The 26,947-nt window shown below is 34.4% G+C and overlaps 1 protein-coding gene and 1 long non-coding RNA gene across 20 annotated transcripts in view; both read left to right on the plus strand.

The window, feature by feature from the left end:
* The window catches only part of LOC129801532 (CUGBP Elav-like family member 4), a 966,051-nt gene that overhangs the window by 660,828 nt on the left and 278,276 nt on the right, over positions 1-26,947 (plus strand). The gene's annotated exons all lie outside the window — the stretch shown is intronic.
* Positions 3,611-4,884, plus strand: LOC129801631 (uncharacterized). Its single transcript, XR_008751711.1, has 3 exons — positions 3,611-3,798; positions 4,672-4,785; positions 4,849-4,884. It is a non-coding gene; the product is annotated as an uncharacterized LOC129801631 (long non-coding RNA).

The following is a 26,947-nucleotide window of genomic DNA, read 5'->3' on the forward strand; positions in this document are numbered from 1 at the left end:
TGTCGTCTAAAATTGTTTTTTTTTTAATTAGTATTATGACATTTCTGCCAATTTTCTTTAAAAATACATTTTCTAAAACTGCTCCTGTGTAGAGGCCTTAAAAGATTCCGTCCCTTAAAAAAAGTCAGGTCCCTTTAAGGCTTATATTAAGCATCATTTAATTAAATAAAGCAAAAAATATGTAGTTCTATCAATCTCTTTGATTGATTCAATAATAATGGATTTTAAATCAAATCAAATCAAAAAATATGAAATGCTAGATACAATATTATGTTGGATTTATAACAAAAAAAAATATAATTGTGTTGTAAGCATTTCCGTCACTATTGAAACCTGATTAAAGCATTGTGGTAAGTGTACCAAATTTCGGTCAGCTTGCAATTTCGGCCACGTTTTTTCATCCTAAAATTTCCATGAATTTTTAAATTTTGCATAGGGTAAGTGCTCATAATTTTGGACAGTTTCTAAATTTGGACACTTTGAGGGTAAAATTGGACACTAAAAATAAATTGATTAAAATGATGGATTTTTATTCCAATATTTGATGAAAAATGAATTCTATCTAAATATTTGTTCTTTTTGGAAGATTTTGACACTAAATACGTTAAATTTTGAATATGATTTGAGTTGAAATTGCTTTGTTGAAAATTCAGTGTGAGCAATTGCTTACGAGAAATATGACAGAACTTCGTGGCTTACTTCAGTCTTATTTAGTTTTGGTGAAGTACTAACAAAGTTTGTTCGCTGTTTTTGAGTGATATTATTAAATATTCATTGAATATTGTGTTGATTCACGTTACTGATGATTTGTACATTTGACCTGAAGTGAGATTTGCCTTGTGAATTATATTTTTCGTGTGAAAAATGGGAAATTTTTTAAGACATTCACCAGTGAGGTGATGATTCTTATTTTGGACAGGTGTTTTTCTCACGAAATTTCGTGAAGTTTTAGCTTTTGTGATGACTAGATTGGACAAATGCCTGGAGAAACAAAGGAGCATCATCTCTACGAAAGAGATGTAGCGAGAAATGTCCTGAAAGGCTCCCGGAAAGGTCAGGGAATGAGCGAATCCGCACGTACTTGGAGTACCGAAGTCAACTCACTTTAATGAATGATATGGAAAGTTTCCGGGCTTCTGTGACATTCTACGTTTCCCTTACATGAACAGGAAGAGAACTTGGTAAGATTGGTTCATCAAATGAAGAACAATGGGCATCCTATTGAGGCGGATTAGCTGTCCAAATTTACAGCCAAGTTGGACAAATTAATAAACAAGTTGTCCAAAATAAGAGCCAAAGTCACCTCTACATATCAATTCATTTTTAAACGTATTAAAACTAATTTTAATAAAAATAAGTCGATAAATAGCTTGCTAAGTTTCTAAACAACCCTTCTGAAAAGAGAGTAACAAGAAATGTCAATTAGTATTGAAAATATCGCACTTCAAACTTGGAACTTCGATGCTTATAAGCAGACTGTCCAAAATTATAAGCACTTCCCCTAATCTAAAGATAATATAACGCAAAGAGAACAAATGAATCTCGGCGAATGAGGTGATGTGAAAGAGAATTTGGAAGACTTCCAGAAGGGCAAGGAACTATGAGAATCAATGCCACCAAAGGTATGTCTACATTTTTATGCATTACCTGAGATTCTTTACAATCTCAGCTTTTGTGGTCACAGGTGAAATCCGACCTCGTCAGATCGAGCCCAAATTTTGGATTTACACGTTTTGTCACTCATAGAAAACGAAAATCATGTGTGCTAAAAATCGACTTGCGTGGACGTCCGTCCCGTCCGGAGTACAAATGCTTCTGAAGAGAGAACAGAATGAGAAATCGACAAGCGGTTTTCGGCAAGGGTTAAATGTCGATGGGTGGCCAGAAGTTGGTGTTGTCAGACACCCCCCCCCCCACCTGACCGCCATTTTGTCAGACACACCACTCCTACCGCCATTTTGAAACACCCCCAATTTTTTTTTTTTTTTTTTTTTTTTTTTTTCGATAACTCAGCCCCTATGGCATCGATCGATTTCAAATTTTAGTGTGTTGTGCGTAAGAGCTTTCGATTAAAAAAAATTAAGCCTCCCCGACCTCCCTGACCCGAGCTATAAGGGGTCAAAATTCAATTTTCAAGTGGTCATATCTCCGGTTCTAATTATCGGAATGCGAAAAATTTTGGTGTTTTGGAAAGTTCTCATGATGTACTACAACCCTTATGACACGTCAATTTTTTTTTTTTTTTTTTTTTTTTTTTTTCGATTTAATCGAAGGTCCGATTAATCGAAAAATCGAATTAATCGATTAGTCCGATTAATCGAAAATTTTGTATAATAAATATATATAATTTTATTTTTTAATGATGATCTTTCCAACATAGAAAAAATCAGAATTCTGATTTAGCCAGGGCGCAAAATGCATAACTGAATCAGTTTACAGAAAATCGAGTTTTTTTCGTTAAAATGTTTTGAGCCAACTTGCAATTCAATTTTAAGCTTTCTTAGGAAGTTCTCGTGCATTACTGGGAGCAGCAAAATGACTTTGCAGTACCTTTTTTTTCGTGCTCACAGTGTTTGAAACCTTACTATGAATGATAAAAGTAGTATTCCGGTCTGAGTTATAATTTATTACAAACGCAAGATATCGTCAATTAGTAATTTTTGCTGTTCAAAATCCAGATTATTACTCAAGTACACAAAACGTATGTTCCCTTGGGCCTTGGGATATGCAATTTTTCCACCTTATCAGACCCAGCCAGGACACGGAGCCCGATGCATGCTCTTTCTCGCTTCAATCAGGACGGACTGCCTCTCCTCACGAACACACTCTTTTCGGTGCCGTTTTAGCGAGAGGAAACTAGGGTAACGTGTGGTATTTCAGGACAAGGTGCTTTTCGGGGCATAATGGGTATTATGGACACATCAAAAATCCTCTAAATATTTGTTTTCTTATTATTTTTCAGTTCTATATGAAATTTTAAGTTCTTTAAGTATCAGATAAGTGACATCTCTGCATAGACATAAAATACATAGACTGTTCAAGCTCAAATTTTCCCTTGGAACAGCCATAGACATAAAATACATAGACTGTTCAAGCTCAAATTTTCCCTTGGAACAGCACACTTTTCGATTTGACAGGAGCTTACACTGTAAAATGTAAACATGTTTTCAATTCTTCTTCTTCTTCAATTTTATTTTATGTCAGTTGCATAGGAAATTTCAGCAGGTGCAGTGTACAGTTGTGATAGTGTGAACATTCAACGAACGGTGGAAAACTCATATAATTGTGATTCTCCTGTGATTAAAGAAGATTAATATGAAACGCGGGTGGTGGAGCGCCAGAAGGGAGTTTGTGAGCAGGAAAGAAATTCAGTGGAGGTAAGTAATGTATAAAATAAAAATATGTTCTCGATGGGTTCTATTTTCAACCAAAATCCACCCAAAGTCTTATTAAACAGTTCAATAACGGTGAATCATGAATCTGTGTAATGATTATGGCAAAAAAATGATGTTTATTGGCAATTAGAGCTGTTATTAGTTTTTCATTCAAAGAAAAAGGTTTTCAGACAAATGGTTGAAAATTGTGTTCATTTTTTTATTTGACTACTTGATTTGGGTAAATTCTTTTAAAATCACAAATGAAGCAAAATGTGCTAAATTAATATTTTTTTATATTTAATCTTTTAATATTTCCAGGAATAATTCTTTATTGGATTCTCATGGATCGTCAGACGAAGATGATAATGGATTTCTTGTTAAAAAAACAAGACAAGTGGATTTGCAATTTCATGAAGAGGAGGTAAAGAACACCATTTCAATTCTCAAATTTTCGCTATGATTCGATTTCATATTAATTTTTAATTTTCTTAGCCTTTAAATATTTTATTATAGTCAAATTCTATGTTGTTAAAAATTTTGTGCTATTGTAATTATTCACATGTGAAATTAGCATACTTTTAATGACTTTAAAAGAGAAAAAGTTTGTCATTTGCTTTTGTATTTGTCCTAAAATTTAAAATTGAATTAATATATAAATTTTTCAATTTTTATTTTTTTTTAATTTATTTAAGGCTCACAAAAAGTAGGGTGGTTCCGTCTTGCAAATTTGTGGCAAGTTAAAGAAAAAATAATAATAATATCAATTTAGCATATATTTTTTCTAATAAGATTAAATTTTTTTATATCTTTTAAGATTGTCCACTAAGGAATCCCGTTTAAAAATAAAACAGATATAATATAAAATGACACCTTACCCAGACTAAAAGGTGTCGAAATTTTAATTCATACTCTTTTTTTTAGAAAATTTATAATGATTGTGTGAAATTGTCCTTTAGTATTCGGAACATAAAGTAAGAACTTGTAGAATTTGTGAAAGTATTAACTTCAATAACAGTGCATGTATTCGCGATTTTTTTGAAAAAAGTAAATATTACTCAATTCACGCAAATACATCATTGACAAAAGTAGAGGACAACAACCACAAAAAATAAAAAAAAACAAAACTTTTATCAATTGTCTTAAAAGAATATAAGTAATTCTAAGAAGAAAGTAAAAATGTGTACATAGCACAAAAATTTTAATAATTTCACTATTTTTAGTAAAAAAAAATGTCTATTTAGTTTTTAAATATATAATGTTCTTTTAGATAATTTTAAATGCACTTGGCTTACAGGACGTGGTGTTACCGTTAGCTTTCAAAAAAACTGAGAAAATCATCGATTCATCAGCCACGTTAACGGATATAGAAATAGTAGGAGACCCACATGATTCCCTAACATCAACTGAGGTAATTTTAAACATTTATTATATTGGTTGTTGAAAGCCTTATATATATATATTTTTTTTTTAGATCCACACATTCCATCACAAAAATGATGTCTTTACGATTGAATCGTCATTATCTGAATCAACCATATCTGTGTCTGACACAGAAAAGAACGCACAAATAATACGTCAAGCAAATGTTAGGAGTCCGTTTGAGCAAGAGCAACAAGAGGAAGAGGTAAGTTTTGTATGTTCTCGTTCGTTAAGGGTTAAAAGAATTCTCATAGTTTCCCACTTTTCCCTAAAAATCTTTTTATGAAGTTGTCTAGGGCTATTTTTAATATTGTAATTGAATTTATTAATCGTTCTGGTATTTATATGAATTAACAGAAGAAATTTCAGTTAGTAGAAAGGCTTAAATTGACAAAGAGAAAAATATTTCGTTACTCTGTGTCTTATGGTGTCTACACACTAGAAGCAATTTTCGTCAAAAACTGCATTTTATAAAAAATTCTGACGTTTCTGCCTCCAAGGATAGGGGAAATGTTCTTTAAAATGGCATTTTTAAAGAAATTTCTCCTAATGTGTAGAAGCCATTAGAAATATAATAGGTCATTTAGTTTAGAATTGTGGTAAAAGAATTGGTAGTTTCTACTCTGTTATACTACCTGAAGTCATTTTCTGCGTAAAATTCCATTAAAAAACAATATATTACTGTGAATCCTCCAAAATATAAATTAGTCGTTGACAAAATATTTTCCACTGAAATAGTTTTCTTCAGAAATTATCTAATGCATGATTTCCATATTGGATGAATAATCGTTAGTTTTTTGTCCTTTTACATAAATCAAAATAAAAATTGAATGTTTTTTTTTGTTTAGTTATAATTTAGTTTTCACAAACCGAAAATCAACAACAAACAATAATGAAACGTTTTTTATCTCATTTTGGAAAATCTAATAGCGTAGGATTCGGCAGTTTTCTTGGATGGATGGACAATAGGGACAAAAATAGCCCAAAAAATTGAGAAATTTTTCTAACAACAGCAATGAATGATAATTTTTGCTCTAATGAAAAATTTTAATTACAAGTATTATAGTTTTTATTCACAAAAGGGGTTTGCTTCAAAAATTGAGTGTCAAAGCGTTCGAAGCTTTGCGAGCTGCTCGAACTCCCGAGAAGGAGCTTTACCTTATATTTTTTTTCGTAAAGTTTCTGGATGCATATAAGATTAATGTCGATTTAAATTTTGTTTACAAATCACCATAAAACTATTTTGAAATCGAAAATCGCTGAATTAAAAAAAATATTAATAACAATAAAATTACAAAACAAAACGGGTGAAAATTAGATCTTTTGATCTTGAATACTTCAAGGTGTCGCTTTAACCGGTGAAAGGTGTCGGTGGATTAATGTTCAGCTATATTTAACTACTAAACATTTCCAAAAATAAATGAAATCATAAAAGCCAATTTTGTACAAAGTCCGAAAATCATATTTTGGTAAGTTAGTTCGCTAAAGAATGTTGACTTGTGGGGAGGTCACTGAAGCCCAGAAGTCAATAGAGTGGGACCTCGATAGAGTCAACTAATTATTTCCAAGCTTGTTGACTCTATTGGATTCGTTGACTCTATTAGAGTTCGAAAAAATCAAATAAAAGAGAAATTTTGATAGAAAGGGATATTATTTTATGTTTGTACTAGATCATTATTGGTAAATTCAATACGCTTTTAGAATATTTTATTTAATTTATTAACCCATAAATTCTACTACCTTTGGACCAAAAAAGTCGTATGTTTGGGCAAAAGCTGGAGATTAAGGAATAATTTTACGGAATGTTTTTGTTAATAGTACATAATCTTAAGTATTAATTACTCTCCATATTCAATGGTAATACTGAGCTCTACCCACGATGATGTTAAGATAACGAAATGGTGTTTCAAAGATTTCTTATTTTTTTAATGTTAACTGCTCGAACTCCGAGAGAGAGCAGTTTTCACAATCGACTTTTTTTTCAACTTTGCAAAATCCTAGCTGCTAAACGGTAAGAGATATTGACTTCCGGTCTTCGGTGACCCCCCCAGAAGTCAATACATTCTATCTAACTAACTTACCCAAATTACCCCCACCCCTTCTATCCCCTCCAAAAAACATGTTTTATGACCTTGCAAAAATTGGCCCTGACGATTTTCTTCATTTTTCGATATGTTATGGAGGTAGTCCAGCTGAATATTTCGTCCTTTGACACCTACCACCGGAAAAATCGCTATCTTGAATTATTCAAGGTCAAAGGTCAACTACCCTAGAGGGCCTAATTTTCAACGGATTTGGACAAATTTGGACATTTTTGAAAGATCTTTTAATTCTGAACCCAACTGCATCGGTCACAATCGGTGATGGATCGGGAAAGTAACGGTAATAGTCCTATTTTACAAAAAACTGTTTTTCGCAATTTTCAGTCTTTTGACCCATATAAAAAATGAACGGTAAGAGATATCAACTTCCGGTCTTCGGTGACCCCACCTCAAATGACATTACCTCGAACGTAATTTTTTTTTGTTTTTACCCCCTCCTCCTTCATGCGTTCCCTATCCCCCAAAAATAGGCAAAAAATGAGGTTTTCTTAATTTAAAAAAAAATTGGCCCTGACGATTTCATTCAGTTTTGGAAATGTTTTAGAGTTTAGTCCAGCTGAATATTTCGTCCTTTGACACCTACCACCGGAAAAATCGCCATCTTGAATTATTCAAGGTCAAAGGCCTAATTTTCGTATTTTTACGAAAACTTCTTTATATCACCCACAAGGAGTAGTTTTACAGATTTATATATATTTATATAAATTTGATGATTTAAAGTTATGATCAATAAAGTGAAGCCAAACAGAAAAATAGGCAAAACCAATAAATTCCCTGAATTGTGATAAGGGAAAAGCACCCCGGATCGGAATGTTAAGAGACGTGCTCGATATTTAGTTGAAAATATAAGTCTCAAAAAACTATTTGGTACTTTTGAGTATGCTAATCGATATATTGATGATCCATATAACTATATCTATGTATTTAAATTTTAAATTATTACAATAAATTATTAAAAAGTAGGTGTCATTTCAACTAAGTGCTCTGTACCTCGGATCGTCACGAATTTAATCAGGTGTTTCATGGAAAATTATTTTTATAAATTAAATCTGGACTAATGCAATGCATTCTGGTGATAGTTATATGATAAAAAGTAGCTACTGATTTTTAAAAAATTATTTGAATTAGTGCAACAATATGGTAATAAGCTGACGATCCGAGGAACACTACCGATCGCCGGTACTCTTCCCTTATGATGGAAAAAAATGATAGTCATTTTTTAAAACAGTACATCCAATAGCATAATAATTAATGGCATTGAATAAATGAGCAGTAAAAAGTCAAATTTGGCCAGCAAAAAATTCGAAATGATCAGTAAAAAATAAAAAAATGGTCAGTAAAAAATAAAAAAAGGTCAGCAAAAAGTTTAAAAAGATCAGTAAAAAATTAAATAAGAGCAGTACTTTATTAAAAGCGGTCAGTAAAAAATGAAAAGTGGTCAGCAAAAAATTAAACATGATCAGTAAAAAGTAAAAGATGATCAGTAAAAAACAAAAAGTGGTCACTAAAAAATAAAAAGTGGTCAGTAAAAAATTTAAAATGAGCAGTAAAAATATTGAATTTGGTCAGCAAAAAATTAAAAATGATCAGTAAAAATATTTAAAAAAGCAGCAAAAAATTAAAAATGGTCAGTAAAAAATTAAAAATGAGCAGTAATTTTCTTCATTTTCAAGTGAAATTTTGCACATCTTGAGCCTAAAGGAGACTTTAATAGGGTGTAAATTATGAGGCCTCTATCTCTCATAGTTTCCAAAGGTTTGCGGAATCTTTGTTTTTTTCCATTTTCCTTCTTCCAATTTGTCTTTGGAATCTTTTTCTTCGGTAACCCTTGTTTTTTGGAAAAATTGTCTATGGAAATCTTATCTTTTATATATTTTAAACAAATATATTTTATTAAATAAAATAATGATATTACAATAGTGTTTTTTGAAGTTTTTAGTTTCGTCCTTCAGGGCAAAGGGAAATTTTCTGAGTTTTGGGAAATTTTTAGTTTCGTCTTTTGGGGCTAAGGGAAATTTTCTGTGTTTTAGGAACTTACCAGTATCATCTGTCGAGGCAAAGGGGAATTTTCTGTTTTGGGAAATTTTTAGTTTCGTTATTTAGGGCAAAGGGAAATTTTCTGTATTTTGAGAAATTTTTAGTTTCGTTCTGTGGGATAAAGGTGTTTGGGAAGTTAACAGTATCGCCTGTCGGGACAAAGGGAAATTTTGTGTTTTTGGGAGGTTTTTAGTTTCGTCCTTCAAGGCAAAGGAAAATTTTTAATTTCGTTATTTAGGGCAAAGGAAATTTTCTGAGTTTTGGGAAATTTTTAGTTTCGTCTTTTGGGGCTAAGGAAAATTTTCTGTGTTTTAGGAAATTATCAATATCGTTTGTCGGGGCAAAAGGAAGTTTTCTGTTTTTGGGAGGTTTTTAGTTTCGTACTTTGGGGCAAAGGGAAATTCTCTATGGTTTGAGAAGTTTTTAGTTTCGTCCTTTGGGGCAAATGGAAATTTTTTGAGAGAAAGGAAATTTTTGAAAAGGTATAAAATATACTTGTGCAAAATGTGTTACAGACAGAATTTATGAAAATTGTGAAAAATGTATGAAATACAAGATTTCCAAAGACAAAGTTTTTAAAAACAAAAGTTACCGAAGACAAAGATTCCAAAGAAAAAACTGGGAAAAACAAAAGTGTAAAAAACAAAATGGAAAAAACGAAGATTCCCGATCCCGAAGGAAATGCACCTCTATAAGCTGATTTAGGATTATCACTGGCTTAATTCTTCGCTGACCAATTTATATTTTTTACTGACCAGTTTTAATTTTTTACTGACCAATTTTAATTTTTTACTGACCACTTTTTAATATTTCACTGATCAATACGAATATTCATACTGATCATTTTTAATTTTTTGTTGACCACTTTTTATTTTTTACTGCTCATTTTTAATTTTTTACTGTTTTTTAAATTTTTTTTGCTGCTCATTTTTAATTTTTTGCTGATCAACTCGAATATTTTTACTGCTCATTTTTAATTTTTTACTGACCATGTTTTCTTTTTACTGACTATTTTTAATTTTTTGCTGATTAATTTTTAATTTTTTACTGATCAACTCGAATATATCTACTGATCAATTCGAAGTTTTTACTGACCAAATTTAACTTTTTACTGACAAAATTGAAAATTTTTGCTGATTATTTCGAATTATTTGCTGATCACATTTGATTTTCTGCTGACCACTTTTGACTTTTTACTGACCATTTGTTTTTTGCCATAATTAATTAAAGCTTCTTAAGAATTTTTTGTTTTATATCTATTTCATTTTTTTTATGCAGCATCTGTGTTCCAATCATCCTTAAAGGGTTTAGGATTCAAATTTTTATATTTGTTAGCACTAGCTTCTCTCAAACGGTTAAACCCCCCGTTGGTATTTCAATTTGATATCATAGATGTTTCTCGAAGCGAAGCCGATTTCTCCTAAGGTCGTTCCTAGTGGTAGCCTGTGAGTTACCTCTTCGGGAGGGTTATCGTATCGGGAGGATTAGTATTGAGAGAGTTAGTTCATGTTGGATCGTCGTAGGGTACAGATCGTTAGGAGGAACGCTGAGGGTTCTGGAGAAACCTCTTGGGGTCAAGGCGCTCATCCACGCGATTGCTTTAAGGGCTCCGCCCTTAATGATTCCCTGACGGATCCAACATATTCAATAATTTTCTCTGTTAAAATGTATGTATCTTATTTTTTAGATTTCAAAAAGAGCCAACACTGAGAAAATACCAGACATTGCGAGACATTTTAATCCTGAGTCTTCAACGAAAAATGATTTATCGAAGATGATCCAATCTACAGAGAGAATAACTCTAAAAAGAGCATTAAATACGACAGCAACTGATTCTTCGCCAGGTCGCCAGTACCTTCGATATGAAAAATTAAAATTCATGAGGACATATGTACCAGGTCTACAAAAAAGATGTGCTGGTTTCCGTGAGAAGTCAAAAAGACAGGCGAAAAAAATTAAAAAATTATCTGATTTCGTTGAAGCCCTTTCAAAGAAAAGTATTCTCAGTGTCGAAGAAGCATTGAGGCTAACAGCCCTACCGAAGGCCGTCGAGAATGCAGTCAGGAGGCTCCTCTCACGAAAAAAGAAGTCCTACACCGAAGAAGAAAAGAAATTCGCCCTCACACTCAACTTTTACTCACCGAAAGCGTATGACTACGCTAGGGCTGAGTGGGGATTTGCGTTGCCCAGTCCATCAACAATTTCCAGATGGTACAAAGTTGTTGACGTAAATCCAGGTTTTACACAGGAGGCATTTGATGCAATAAAAAAAGCTCAAGAGGCAACACCTTATCAATTGTGCGTTCAGTTATCGTATGATGAAATGTCAATTGCGCAAGGGACAAGCTGGAAAGGTGAACGAGCAAGTGGATACATTGATTTCGGAGATGAAGAAGAACACAGTGGAAAACTGGCTCAAGAAGTACTAGTGTTTATGGCTGTTGCCATCAATGCAAAATGGAAGATTGCCCTTGGCTTTTTCCCCATCGTTAAAGCAAATGCCTCTCAAAAAGCAAATTTGGTTAGGATTTGTGTCCGAAATTTGTTGGAATGCAAAGTTCAAGTTCTTGGTGTTACCTGTGATGGTACATTAGTGAATCGTGCGACTTTTACTGAACTTGGTTGTGATCTGAGCCCTTCTTCATTGGTAACAACATTCCAAATAGATGGTGTTACTTTGTGTGCGTACCCCGACCCGGTACATATGATTAAACTGGTAAGAAATACTTTAGGCGAAAAAGGACCACTAATGGATTCAGAAGGTGGAATGATTAATTGGAAGTACCTAGAGGAATTGGTAAAAATACAAGAAGAGGAGGGATTGTATGCGGGTACAAAATTAAGAAAAGCTCATGTCTACTTCAAAGATCAGAAAATGAAGGTGAGGTTAGCGACACAGGCTTTAAGCCTGTCTGTAGCAAATGCCCTTCAATTTTGTGATGAAGTCCTACGTCTGCCACAATTTCGGGGATGTCATCCGACTATGAAGTTCATTCGACAGTTTAATCAAATCTTTGACATCTTGAACACAAAAACCACAGCTGACACAGGAATGAAAAAAGCACTTTGCGAAAAAAATTTCAAAGAAATTATTCAGACCTGTGAAGAAGGGATCCATTATATCTCAGATCTTATGTATCCTGATGGAACAAAGATTATCCATTCTCAAAGAAGTGTGGGATTCGTAGGATTAATGGTTTGCCTCAAAAATATCGTCCATCTTTATGAGATGACGATCAAAAAAAACTATATAACGTATCTCCCAACTTATAAACTAAATCAAGACCACGTGGAATTATATTTTGCGGCCATTCGCAGTCGTCTTGGACGTGGAAACAATCCCAACACGCTCGAATTTAAAGCATGCTATAAAAGACTTTTAGTGCATTGCCAGTTGAGTGATCGAGGAGTCGGCAATTGCATCCCACTTGAAAAAATCGACATTCTCAGTGCTCATTTTAAGAAATCTGCAGTGGCTGCTCTAACCAAGGACGATGAAGAAAGCAATGTGCAGTTGTTGAAAGAGGAAGAGGAATATCTCGAAACATATCAGTACATCTTCGGACTCTCTTCTCTGTCTTTATATGCAGAAAATGTGGTGGAATATATCGCAGGATTTGTGATAAAACGTCTGCTTTTGCGAATCCATTGCGACAAATGCACCAATCTTTTGGAGGGGGAACAGCGAGACAACTGTCTTATTTATTATAAAGCATATGGACGACTGAAATATCCATCAAATTCCGTATTGAGGGTGTGCAAGATTGCGGAAAAAGCCTTGCGTGAGATGGGAAACAATCACACCGAACAGGATTTTCTCAAGATTAGAAGAATGGTGCGCAGAACCTGTGCTGACATTCCAAATCTGTTTGAAGATGACACTGATTTTCTACATGCTGCAGATCATCGTTTCTTGCTAATTGATGCAATCACCGAGAAGTATTTGAATGTAAGATTCTACGCCATTCATAAAGCATCCAAACCTGAAAGCTCCAAAAGACAGAAACTTCGTCATCTAACATTTTTCATGGGACACTAACTTAATTGATTTCTTATCCATCGATCCTTTTTTTATAATAACATTATAGATATAGATTGTTATTGAGTTAATATTGTTAATATTGTTATTGAGTTAATATTTATTCTATTATTTCTTCTAAAATATAAATACTTTTATTGTGAGAATGGTTCATAAATTCTTTTATTTCCTAAATTATATAATATTTTCTTAGCCACGATTTAGAATGTCTTATGAGTTATCCTTTTTGCTTCAGGAACAATACTTCCCCATTCCTGGCGAAATCTTCCAGTACCCCAGCATATAAATTACTTTTACAGCATTTCATTTGCTATCTTGTAATAGTTGGAATCGGTGGAATATTAGGGGTTCAAACAAATATGAATGTCTTGTCTTGAATTTGGCTAAACTGTTGTTATTTCCAACAAAAAATTATCTTCACAGCCTGAGGATTCGGTACTTTTGATATTTTTCTCTAATACTAATTTTGCTTTTAATATTTTAGTATAAAATTTGGCACCGTGTTCTGGTAAGTATTCTAATAAAATAACATAATAGTTGCAAATTATTAGTTAAAAAAACTCATAAAACTGCACAAAGTGCACAAATCAGGAATAATAATTTTTGGCGGTATTTTTTATGACAATTTACAAAAGGGCGGGAAGATTCAGAAAATAGCGGGAAAATCAGGTTGTTTTGATTTCAGTACACTGTAAAAAATATTTCAAAAAGTGAATGTCAAACGCGAAAGTGTTTACTTTTTGCGAATGAGGAGTCTATGTATTTTATGTCTATGCATCTCTGCCAGGCAAGTACATTAGCTCCTCTGTTGTACGCTCCTGCTGTTTTTGTCCATAACTGACGAATTTGTGTGTCTCGAGCCCTCAAAGGCGTCTCTTTTTAGGCAAAGGAGTCCCACCGAAGGGTCCAAGGTGAAAGAAGGGCTCCTTGTGGGATTTACTAGCCGTAAGAACAATTTTTCTCTCGACAAAAAGTTTTCTTTGAACTCCGGAATGACATCCGTCAAATCCATCACCGGCTCCGGCAATGACTGGTCAGTGGCGCTAGGAAAAAGATTGAGAGCCACTCCTGAAAAAGCCCATGGCGCGCCTTCAAAGCAGAAGAAGCTAAGTGACTACTGGTTGGGACCGACCATAGAAAATCGCTTTTCCTCTTTGGAAAATGAAGGTGAGAAGAACCCAGACGAGGAAATGTCAGCTGATGTTTCCGAAAATATCAACAACAAAAACATAGAAAATCCTGGACACGAACCACGTCCACCTCCAGTATTTATTTACAATGTAGAGCGCATTGAACCTCTAAAATCTTTACTGCAAGAATTGACGAATGGAGACTTTGCTATGAAGATTCTCTCCGGAAATCAGGTTAGGGTGCAACTCATGACAACAGAATCATACAGATGTGTCTTATCCAAATTAAAAGAAAAAAACACTGAATTGCATACATATCAATTCAAGAAAGATAGAGATTTTCGAGTGGTCCTATGTGGTCTTCATCACTCGACAAGTGTTGAAGACATAAAGAATGAGTTGCATAAACTTGGACATGAAGCAACGAATGTATGCAACGTTAAACATAAAGTCTCCAAGAATCCTCTTCCAATGTTTTTCGTAAACCTTGTTACGAAGAACAACAATAAGGAGGTGTTCAATTTGACAAAGTTTCTGCACAGTATTGTGAGGGTGGAACCGCCAAGGACAAAAAGAGAGATTCCTCAGTGCCAGCGCTGTCAGAGGTATAATCACACAAAGGCTTTTTGCAACAGAAGTCCTCGCTGTGTGAAATGTCAAGGATCCCATTTGTCAAAGGATTGCCAAAGGAAACAGAAGGACAACGCAGTTAAATGTGTAAATTGCAATGAAAACCACCCTGCCAATTATAGGGGTTGCTCTGTTCACTTGGAATTGAAACGAAAATTGTATCCTGCCTTAAGACAAAGAATAAACAGGGAAAGGAGACAGTCAGAAAATGTTAATAGTGTTCAGGGAGGCCCTTCCTTTGCTGATGTCCTTTCAGGAGGTGCTCAACAGGGCACCATCCCTGCTACCAATCAAACCCCGTTAGACCAGCCGAAGGGCGACATAGATGAGTTAAAATCAATGATGAAGGGACTTATGGAGCAAATAAGCACTATGATGAACCTTCTAACGACCATTGTCTCCAAAATGACATAATGATGATGGATAAACTCAAAATTTGTATCTGGAATGCCAACGGATTATGCGCACACGCAAATGAATTGCGCATATTTTTGACGCAGTATGATATAGATATCATGCTTATATCCGAGACACACTATACTAATAAAAGTTATGCTAAATTTCCTGGCTATTCAATTTATTTGACAAATCACCCAGACGGAAGAGGGCACGGAGGGACGGCAGTTATTGTTAAAAACAACCCCATAGCAAAATTCCGCAAAAATTCCAATGGAAAACTTGCGTCCAAATGGCTAAATTCGCTGGAATTTAACGCTAAAATTCCACTAAGTTTTCCTATGGAATTTAAAGCCGGAAATTCCATGGAAATCATAGTACTCCATGGAATTTACTAGTACGACATGCTGGAATTCCAGCGTTAAATTCCGCGGTATTCCGCAGAAGATTTATATGGAAACTCACACGTGAAACGTCCGCGGGATAAGCTGGAAAAATCACATGGAAATTTCCACTATCTTTCCATAGTGTTTTATATGGATTTTTCCACTAGTTTTCTGAAATGTCAAACAAATAAAATGGTGTTGCGGCAACTTTTAGAATTTGTTTCCAAACCTTCCGCAAACATTTCTAGTGATTCATGTTGCAATTATAATATAATTAATTATGCGATGCTGCGTTTCGTGTAGATAATAATGAAGTGATTACATTAAATAGGTCGCCAACCTAAAATAACGCTGTTTTTATGTTAATTAATAAATATTTTCGAAAAAATTATTTTTTTTTACAAAATATTTTTTTATTGCTTAAAGTGTTAATTCGTTATTGCTGATTTAGTAAAACATATTATAATCCTCGTAATCTTTGCCGTTTCTATAAAATTCGGAAGTAAAATCATGAGGTGCATGTGACAGCTTCATTTTTTCTCCATTTTATTTTGGTGGAAAAATCCACATAAATTCCACGAGCATTTCCATGGATGTATTCTATATGAAAAATCCAGCATAAATCCATTAAATTTTCCTTGGAACCTATTATGGAAAATTCCTATGGAATTTTTTAAGGCAAATAGTGGAAAATTCCGAGGATTTTTTCGCTTGTTATTCCTATTCCGCTTTCTTTTGCTATGGGGAATGTTACTCATTATGAGGGAACTCATTATAGGCAGGACTTTCTGCAGGCCACTTGTGTGGGACTTCGTTCCAAGTACGGGGCTCTGTTGAACATTGCTGCAGTTTATTGCCCACCCAAGCACAACAATAAAAAGGAAGAGTACAGTCATTTCTTTTCTACTCTTGGCCCTATGTTCATAGCGGGTGGTGATTTTAATGCAAAAAACATAATGTGGGGTTCCAGGTTAACTACTACAAAAGGCAGAGAACTGTTAGCAGCTTGTAATGAAAGTGGACTTTCGTATCTCAGTGGCGATCAGCCTACTTATTGGCCAACGGACGGATCAAAGATACCTGATCTCATAGACTTCTATGTTACCAGGGGGGTTGATGGGAGACGCTGTATCCCCCATAGCAAAATTCCGCAAAAATTCCAATGGAAAACTTGCGTCCAAATGGCTAAATTCGCTGGAATTTGACGCTAAAATTCCACTAAGTTTTCCTATGGAATTTAAAGCCGGAAATTCCATGGAAATCATAGTGCTCCATGGAATTTACTAGTACGACATGCTGGAATTCCAGCGTTAAATTCCGCGGTATTCCGCGGAAGATTTATATGGAAACTCACACGTGAAACGTCCGCGGGATAAGCTGGAAAAAACATATGGAAATTTCCACTATCTTTCCATAGTGTTTTATATGGATTTTTCCACTAGTTTTCTGAAATGTCAAACAAGTAAAATGGTGTTGTGAAAACTTTTAGAATTTGTTTCCAAACCTTCCGTAAACATTTCTAGTGATTCATGTGGCAATTATAATATAATTAATTATGCGATGCTGCGTTTCGTGTAGATAATAATGAAGTGATTACATTAAATAGGTCGCCAACCTAAAATAATGCTGTTTTTATGTTAATTAATATATATTTTAGGAAAAAATTTTTTTTTTAATAAAATATTTTTTTATTGCTCAAAGTGTCAATTCGTTATTGCTGGTTTATAAAAACATATTATAATCCTCGTAATCTTTGCCGTTTCTATAAAATTCGGAAGTAAAATCATGAGGTGCATGTGACAGCTTCATTTTTTCTCCATTTTATTTTGGTGGAAAAATCCACATAAATTCCAGGAGCATTTCCATGGATGTATTCTATAGAAAAAATCCAGCATAAATCCATTAAATTTTCCTTGGAACCTATTATGGAAAATTCCTATGGAATTTTTTAAGGAAAAATAGTGGAAAATTCCAAGGAATTTTTCGCTTGTTATTCCTATTCCGCTTTCTTTTGCAATGGGGTCATCGAGTGCTTGTCAGACTTGTCGTCCGACCACACACCGGTTTTACTCACTCTAGATGAGAAGATTCAAATGGTTACGAAGCCTCCAACTTTATGCAGCAAAAACACGGATTGGACCCTGTTCCGGGATGAATTAAACCAGGCAATATCACTTGATGTCCCTCTGAAGACCAGTGAAGATCTGGAGCTGGCCACAGAGTCTTTGACTTGTATCATACAAAATGCTGCCTGGTCAGCTACCCCGGGTAGTCATGAAATACAGCAGAGGCCATTTTGTCCTGATAGTATTGCTAAAATGATTGCTGAGAAGAGAAAACTTCGTAAAAGATGGCAGAGAACACGATCTAATAGAGACAAGCATGCTCTGAATCAATCGATTAAGATGATAAAAAGAGCTTTAGTTGAGTTTAAAAATGATTCTGTAAAACAGTATCTCTCTGGGCTCTCCTCAACACAGGCGACGGACTACAACTTATGGAGAGCTACGAAATATCTAAAGCGACCCCATATGTCTTCTCCTCCCATTAGAGCTGATGATGGGATATGGATGAAGACAGACGAAGAAAAAGCAGACGCCTTTGCAAAGCATCTACAGAATGTTTTTACACCTTGGCACGGGAGTTCCGGATCTGGGTTGTGCACTAATACTCCAATTTCTCCTTCAACTGATGGAACCATCAAATTCTTCAGCCCCAAAGATGTTGAAAGTACCATTTTTCAGATGAATCCCAGAAAGTCTCCAGGATACGATTTGATTACGGGCCGAGTCTTGAGAGAAATATCATATAAATGTTTAAGACATTTGACACATATATTCAATGCTGTGCTGAGATTGCAGCACTTCCCAAGTCAATGGAAGACTGCGCAAATCATTTTGATTTTGAAACCTGGGAAGAAACCTGAGGAAGTGCAGTCTTACAGACCTATTAGTCTCCTGCCAGCCCTTTCAAAGGTATTTGAGAGACTATTTCTTGACAGAATAATGCCCGTGATTGAGGAGAGAAGATTAGTGCCTGACCATCAATTCGGGTTTCGTTGTGGGCACTCTACAGTGCAGCAAGTTAATCGTGTTGTGGAATTCATTAGCGGGAGTTTGGAAGAGAAAAGATTCTGCGCTGCAGCCTTCCTGGACATTAGTGCTGCGTTTGACAAAGTGTGGCATGAGGGCTTACTGGACAAATTAAGAAGTCATCTACCCGGTTCAATTTATAAAATATTGGAGTCTTATCTGGTGGGAAGGCATTTCTTTGTGAAACAGGGCGAAGCTTATACAAATTTATTTGACATATATTCAGGGGTTCCACAGGGAAGTGTCCTTGGCCCTGTGTTATATTCAATTTATACTGCTGATCTTCCTCGGACTAAAGGTGTCACAGTCGCAACTTACGCTGATGACACAGTATTACTATCTTCTCATAGTGACCCAGTTGTGGCATCAAGAACCTTACAAGACGGCCTGAATGACCTACAACAATGGCTCCAACACTGGAGAATTAAGGCCAACGAGACTAAGTCTGTTCAGGTCACATACAGTCTGAGGAAGGGTGAGTGTCCGCCTGTTCACTTGAATGGTGTCCAAATTCCATCATCTGATTGCGCAAAATATCTGGGGATGCATCTCGACCGTAGACTCACCTGGAAAACTCATATATGGAAGAAGAGGCTGCAGCTCAGTGAAAAACTGAGGAAGATGTATTGGCTAATCGGCAAGGGATCGCCACTTTCCCTGACAAACAAACTACTCTTGTACAAAGCGTTGCTAAAGCCAGTGTGGACATATGGTATCGAGTTGTGGGGTAGCGCTTCCAATTCGAATGTTGAGATTCTGCAAAGGTTTGAAAATAAGTATCTAAGAATCATCACTGGGGCCCCTTGGTTTGTGCCAAATTTTGCAATTAGGGGGGGAAGCAATCTTTTGCTGGTGCAAGAGGAGATACAGAATAGATTAAAAATTCATAAATCTAAAATGGAAAGGCACAAGAATCCACTGACCAGAAACCTTCTGGAGAGATCCTACACCACACGTCTGAAAAGGTCAAGAGCTCCGGACCTCAATTTGGGAGTAACATTGTAATGTTCAAGTCATTCTTTTATTTATTTATTTTTGTTAATTTTACTGAGGATTGCTACTGAGTAATACCTCTGCATGTCCCTTCACGTTGCTGTTCAAAGATTTCACTGAATGTTAATTTTGTGTAAAAAACAGATTGTGAAATAAACAGAGGAGATATTAAAAAAAAAAAAAAAAAAAAAAAAGTATCAGATAAACATAAAACTTCTGAAATTTTATTTAATTTGAAGTGTGATACTGTATAACTTGAGACTGTCACATTTCACTTTTTACAAAACCTTCAGTGTGGTCAATTTTGCAGATGTCAACACAAACAGTGCTGAGTTTTTTTTTGGATTTCAGCTACTTTACAAGTGAAATTTAAACCAATTTTTTTATGAAAGAGTGAAGTTTAGGCCTTCTACTTAAAGGTAAATAGTCAGGCTCAGTGACATTTATTTGCTTAAGCGATTTTTGTCTGTCCCGAAATACCCAATTGTTCCGAAATACACCATTCTTACTTCTTTACATTTTTTGCTATTTTAAATAAAAAATTCTGCATCCTTCAACTGGTTTCGGTAAGAATCTTATTCTGGATAGAATAAGGAACATAAATATTTGTATCAACAAAGAAAAAAAATAATTTGAGAAATCATTAGGCTGTTTCAAATTTGAAAGTGCTAAAAAGTGTCCCGAAATACCACACGTTACCCTATTCGTAACTTTCAAAATATGACCGTTGTGTAACTTCTAACCGGCATTTACAAGATTATCAAATGCCCATACGTGATTTTGTCAGTAAGTGTAGCCTTACCCTAAACACTGTGAAATTTCCGAAATTTCTCTCCGTGAATATACATGATCAATACATGCGTTACTAACTTCACTGAGAAAAAAAGTGGGTGCGATTAACATTTTTTCCTCAGAAATTTAACACTTTTTAGGTGTAAAAATATATCAACATTTTTTAATGTGAATTCTACACCTTATTAAGGGTAAAATGAACATGAAAAAGGGTACCTTTAACCCCTAATACACCTAAAAAGGGTAATATTTACACCGATTTTGGATCAATACTTCAGGGTAAAATTAACATTTCCGGAATGTTATTTTAACTTTTTCGGATTTCTCTCAGTGTTTATACAATTAACTGACAGATTAGTCAATCAATATATACAAAAATTTCATTTTATTCTCTTAATTTAGAGGATTTCTAGACGACTATCTAGTACTATGAATAGGGTGTTCATAAAACGCTTCTTGATTTGAAAATTCTGGTAGTTCTGCTGATTCTCCAAAGCCAAAGTGCAGAGTCCTTACATGGTAGTCAATAAAGTGCAATGCACCCAAGGAGCAGTGAATAAATTTCCAGCAGTATTCATGGGGTGGTGTCACAGTCCGGATGGTGTCATATATTTTAGCTGAAACCCAAGTGTGAGGGTAGCCAGAGTGAAAAAGTGTGGAATATTTCTGTGGAGTCGATGAAGGAAAGTCCATGAGAAGCATGGAAAGTGTCCAAGAATGGGCCAAATGAGAATTTTTGGCAGGTCCCAATATCGTGATTTTGTGTCATTGTCACGATCAACGTATATATAAAGTAAGTAAAATGATTGGACGTGCTTCGTCCATTGCATATTTACCTTTGCGATTTGATCAAATTCAACTCTCTCTCTCCCAGCTTTTTTTTTATTCCTGGCTTGAATTTCTCCTGACCAAATCTCCCAACTCCCAGAATGGTCCTCGGGGGAGGAAAATGAATGCCCATCAGGAGACAACAGCACACGACATAATCATAAAAGTAGAGCCATTGGACGCCAAGGGGTTTGGCAAAGAAGACATCAGTCGCCAATAAAGTGAAGGTGCAGCATCGGGATTGTCCACAGAAGGACACTCTGTGGTGGCCATTGAGTCCACTGAATAAGTGAATGGGTGGATGGGTAACATTTTGAGGGAGGCAGACAGGCATCAGATAGCGGAAACCTCATCACGTTTCGTCGTCACATAATATTAGTCAACCATGTATAATACAGAAAATTTTATACAGGGATAGAAAGACCTCCTGAATTGTACATGAAAAGGTATAAAATCAAGTCAAGTCACTCTGTGGTTTCGGTCATTCCTACGTGATGTCATCAAATAGTGGATTCTTTGAGGTAATTCTATTTTGATTTCACCAAACAGATGTCACAAACATCTTTTTTTTTCTACTTCTTCTAGATCCTATGACCCTGTCGTAACCCTTCTCCCACACCCCTTTCATTACTTAATCTATATATGCCTCTTTCGGAGCAATTAATTTGTCGGAATGAAAACAAAGAAAAAAATATGGGAATCATTTTTATGTGCATGTTCTGGAAGTAATTGGCCTTAATTGGATAGCAAACAGAATTGAAAATTATGTCTTACCCACCTAAACTTTGCCCTAACTCATTTGATTGAGTGGTTGGTAAGGGTTGACTAATGATTAAATCCACTGAGTACTACTATATCTGAAAAATATTTTGTTTTAGAATCTTCTGTCATTCAAAAGAGATTTTGAACTTGAAATTAACAAAAAAATAACTTTCTAAAGACTATTGAACTTTAAGGACCAATATTTCCTACTGGAATATTTGATACATTGATAGATCAAGGAAAAATCCTAATGATAATTGTTACGTTTTTTAAATTTAAAGATGCATTTTTTTTTCATTGAAAATTCAGTTTGTGAATTATGTCGAATAAAATGGTATAGTCACCTCTATAGTCCAATCTCTAAAAAAAATAATGAATAATGATAAATTAATAATGGGGTTAAAGTTTTCCAAATAAATCTCATCACAATGCACCTCATCAAAGATTTGATTTTATGGGATGAGCTAATTGATCTGTAACTTTTTAAAATAGTGTCTTCGAATTTTTTTATGTGAATGAAAAGATTCAGGAAACAGGGTAAAGGCTCATAATTTTGGACAGTCTCCTTATAAGCATGGATGTGCCAAGTTTGAAGTGCGATATTTTCAATACTAAATGATTTTCTTGTTACTCTCTTTTCGAAAGGGTTTTTTAGAAACATGGCAAACCATTTATCGTCTTTGTTTTTACTAAAATTTGTCTTAATACGTTTAAAAATGAATTGATATGCAGAGGTAAATTTGACACAAATTTTGGACGCCTTGGCTATATATTTGGACAGCTAATTCGGATGCCCATTGTTCTCCCTTTCGGAAACCTATCTTACCCAGTCCTCTTCCTGTTTATGTAAGGGAACCGTAGAATGTCACAAGAAGCCCGGAAACTTTCCATATCATTCATTAAAGTGAATTGACTTCTCGCTGTTTCGCTCATTCCTTGGCCTTTCCGGGAGCATTTTAAGGCTTTTCTCACTACATCTCGTTCGTAGAGATGATGTTCCTTTGTTCCTCCAGGCATTTATACAACCTAGTCATCACAGGAGCTAGAAATTCACGAAATTTCGAGGAAAAAAACACCTGTCCAAAATAAGGAGTATCACCTCACTGGTGAATCTCCTAGAAAATTGCCCATTTTTCACACGAAAAATGTAATTCACAAGGAAATCCCATTTCAGGTCAAATGTACAAATCACCATTAATGTGAATCAACACAATATTCAATGAATATTCAATAATATCACAGAAAAACAGCGAGGAAAAATTGTTTGTACATCACCACAGCTAAATAAGACTGAAGTAAGCCACGAAGTTCTGTCATATTTCTCGTAAGCAATTGCTCACACTGAATTTTCAACAAAGCAATTTTAACTCAAATCATATTCAAAATTTAACGTATTTATTTAGATAGAATTCATTAAAATTCATCAGTAAAATCCTTGAAATCATGCCCTTTTGGAATTTGTAACGAGTCACTTTTGAATTTTGATCAATTCGATGAATCATTTTAAAATTTTTCTACGTCCTGAGAAATTCTCTTGAAAATATAACTTTTAATTACAAAATGTCTTACAATGTATAAAAGCTTTAAGAACAATTGTTAGGGATGATATTTTTTCGATTTTCACAATAGCTGTTTACGACCATGGGGAGAATTCTGTAACCTTGTGAAGTGATCATCTGTCAAAATTGGTGAACGCTTCACTGAAGTGATAGCAAAAGAGATTCTGTATTTGCGATAGATTCACATGAAAGGATCACTTTGAGGTTATGTGTTTCACTTGTCAATTTTTCGGTGAAGATGATATTATCACTCGGTGAAGCTATTGAAAATTTTATCCACACTCAGCTTGAAAAACAACACTACATCATTTCTAATACTCTTCTAGTGTTTTCCATTGTTATTTAGTTCAAATATTGATGAAAATCTTAAATTTAATGAAAATTTCAACACACTTCCCCTCTCTGCTTCACGCAAAGGTACAGAATAACTTTTCTAGCAGTCGTGAAGGGACGCTCGTGAACCTTTCACTAGTGAATCGTTCACTAGTGAAGCGTTCATCGAGTTACAGAATTCCCTCCCATGTCAATATTCCTGAATCAGGCTGTCATTTGAGACAAGAAAGGTTTATTCAGGGTGCACACTACCCCATAGCAAAATTCCGCAAAAATTCCAATGGAAAACTTGCGTCCAAATGGCTAAATTCGCTGGAATTTGACGCTAAAATTCCACTAAGTTTTCCTATGGAATTTAAAGCCGGAAATTCCATGGAAATCATAGTGCTCCATGGAATTTAGTAGTACGACATGCTGGAATTCCAGCGTTAAATTCCGCGGTATTCCGCGGAAGATTTATATGGAAACTCACACGTGAAACGTCCGCGGGATAAGCTGGAAAAAACATATGGAAATTTCCACTATCTTTCCATAGTGTTTTATATGGATTTTTCCACTAGTTTTCTGAAATGTCAAACAAATAAAATGGTGTTGCGACAACTTTTAGAATTTGTTTCCAAACCTTCCGCAAACATTTCTAGTGATTCATGTGGCAATTATAATATAATTAATTATGCGACACTGCGTTTCGTGTAGATAATAATGAAGTGATTACATTAAATAGGTCGCCAACCTAAAATAATGCTGTTTTTATGTTAATTAATAAATATTTTCGAAAAAATTATTTTTTTTTACAAAATATTTTTTTATTGCTCAAAGTGTTAATTCGTTATTGCTGATTTAGTAAAACATATTATAATCCTCGTAATCTGTGCTATTTCTTTAATATTTGGAAGTAAAATCACGAGGTGCATGTGACAGCTTCATTTTTTCTCCATTTTATTTTGGTGGAAAAATCCACATAAATTCCACGAGCATTTCCATGGATGTATTCTATATGAAAAATCCAGCATAAATCCATTAAATTTTCCTTGGAACGTATTATGGAAAATTCATATGGAATTTTTTAAGGCAAATAGTGGAAAATTCCGAGGATTTTTTCGCTTGTTATTCCTATTCCGCTTTCTTTTGCTATGGGGTAGTGTTAGGGTAAAAGGAATAACTATTGACACTTTAAGAACTCGTATACTTATTGACACCCTACTCTATACCATTTGGAATACGAAATTTGAACACTTACCCTTATCGGAAAATGTAAATTAATGAAAAAATTATTAGATTTTATTAGATACATTGAATAAATTTCAACATTTTGACAAAAGTGTCAATAGGAGTTCCCTGTCGAAGAGGTGTTCATTCGACCCTAACCACTTGCGCCTTTCGAACCAAAGTGTAGCCCAACCATGCTATCTCGTTTGGTAGTCTTCATACACATTGGGAGTAATTTTTGTCAAAAATTGCGTTTTTTTTTTAAAGAAAATGGCCTGTACAGGGAGAAATGTTAAAAATCCGTTAAAATAACATTTTTATGTAATTTTCTCACAATATGAAGAGGGTTTTATGGATAATTTTTTTCCAAAAAAAGTCGCTCTTGCTTCTTCATGCTCTGTCATTAGACGACAAAATAAGCATACTGTTACCAACAGTTTTATAATGATCTGAAGTTAATTGCAGTTAAATTGACTCACCCTGTAGTTGTATTATTTTATATTTACAAATTATTTTAATTTTATTCGATTTTGGTAGGATTTTAAATGATTCTTTGAGCAACATAACTGCAGAAGTAACCCCAAATCTATCCAATAACATCAGGAAGATTCGAAGAAAGTCGTAGTCTTCTTTATATTGTATACATGATAATAATTTTTGGGAACAAATACTATGAGTTTGAGAGTTTGAATAAAAATTGAGTAAACCTATAGAGGTCAACTCAATGACATCATCAGAAATTAATCCATCTTGGTATTTTCAGAAAATCCTCATATTTCTCGGTGACATTTGATTTCTATTTATCCACCCGATATCGAATTATTCCCACAACAAATCCCTGAGTTAATATTTATTAATTTCTATTAGAGCTGTTATCAATCATCTATGGGATTCATTCTTCCTTCATCTTTTGGGGTTACTCGAGAACTTTCTTTTTTTGCTATATTTGATTGAAATGACGCTCAAATTTCTTATGAGCTTTCGTCTCTTGTGTTTTCCAACCCTCACCTATATATTTTTTTCATTGAGAAAGAAGGTCTTACTGATGAAAATTTAGTGCGTGCTCGAGGTACATGAGATGATGCCATGATTGACTTCCCAGAGGTGGAAGTTGAATGTAATTTTCGAAGCTGGAAAAGAAGAAAAGTATCCAAAGTTGGGGGATGTTCAGGAGTACGAAAAAAAATCTTCACTGTATTTTTGACATGTTAAAAGATGAAAAGTCAGGGATTTTCATTTTTCTTCTTTCTCGCCCACATTTTATACCACCCCGAAACACCCACTAAAATTCAGTATCCAGAAACATTCGAAGAGTGAGAGTTCGAGGTTCAAATGATAAAAAGACGGACGTCAAATTTGTCTGCTTTTGTAAACTTTACCTGTGGCACAATGATAAGATGATGAAGAAGAAAGTGTATAAGATGAAGAGGGCCGGAAATCTTTTTATATTTCACATCGAATGGTAGATGGAAAAAAACGATGAGAGGCCTGTTCAAAGAGCTTATACTAAGAGAAATTGTATTTTTTTGCTATTTCCAAGAACAAGTTGTGATTTAATTTCGGAAGAGCTCTGAAAAATAATTTAAATAAAATTTTTATTTTGCAGAATTTTATTTTTCATTTATCAATTTCAATTTAATTAAATTTAGTAATTCATTTATTGAAAAAAAAAAACGAAAATTACCTTTTCCTAACATATACTATGTCTCTGGCCATTTTTGATAAGATTTTTTTTTAAATGTGTGTGTTTGTGTGCATTTTTTTTAATTATAAGGGAAAGTGGAGCACCTCTGAATAGGGCAGCTTTGACACTGGGCTTTTTTAACCTATTTATTTTATTTATTTTTTTATCCAATTTTATTT

Source organism: Phlebotomus papatasi, chromosome 2 (assembly GCF_024763615.1).
Source record: "Phlebotomus papatasi isolate M1 chromosome 2, Ppap_2.1, whole genome shotgun sequence".
Classification (NCBI taxonomy): Eukaryota; Metazoa; Arthropoda; class Insecta; order Diptera; family Psychodidae; genus Phlebotomus; species Phlebotomus papatasi.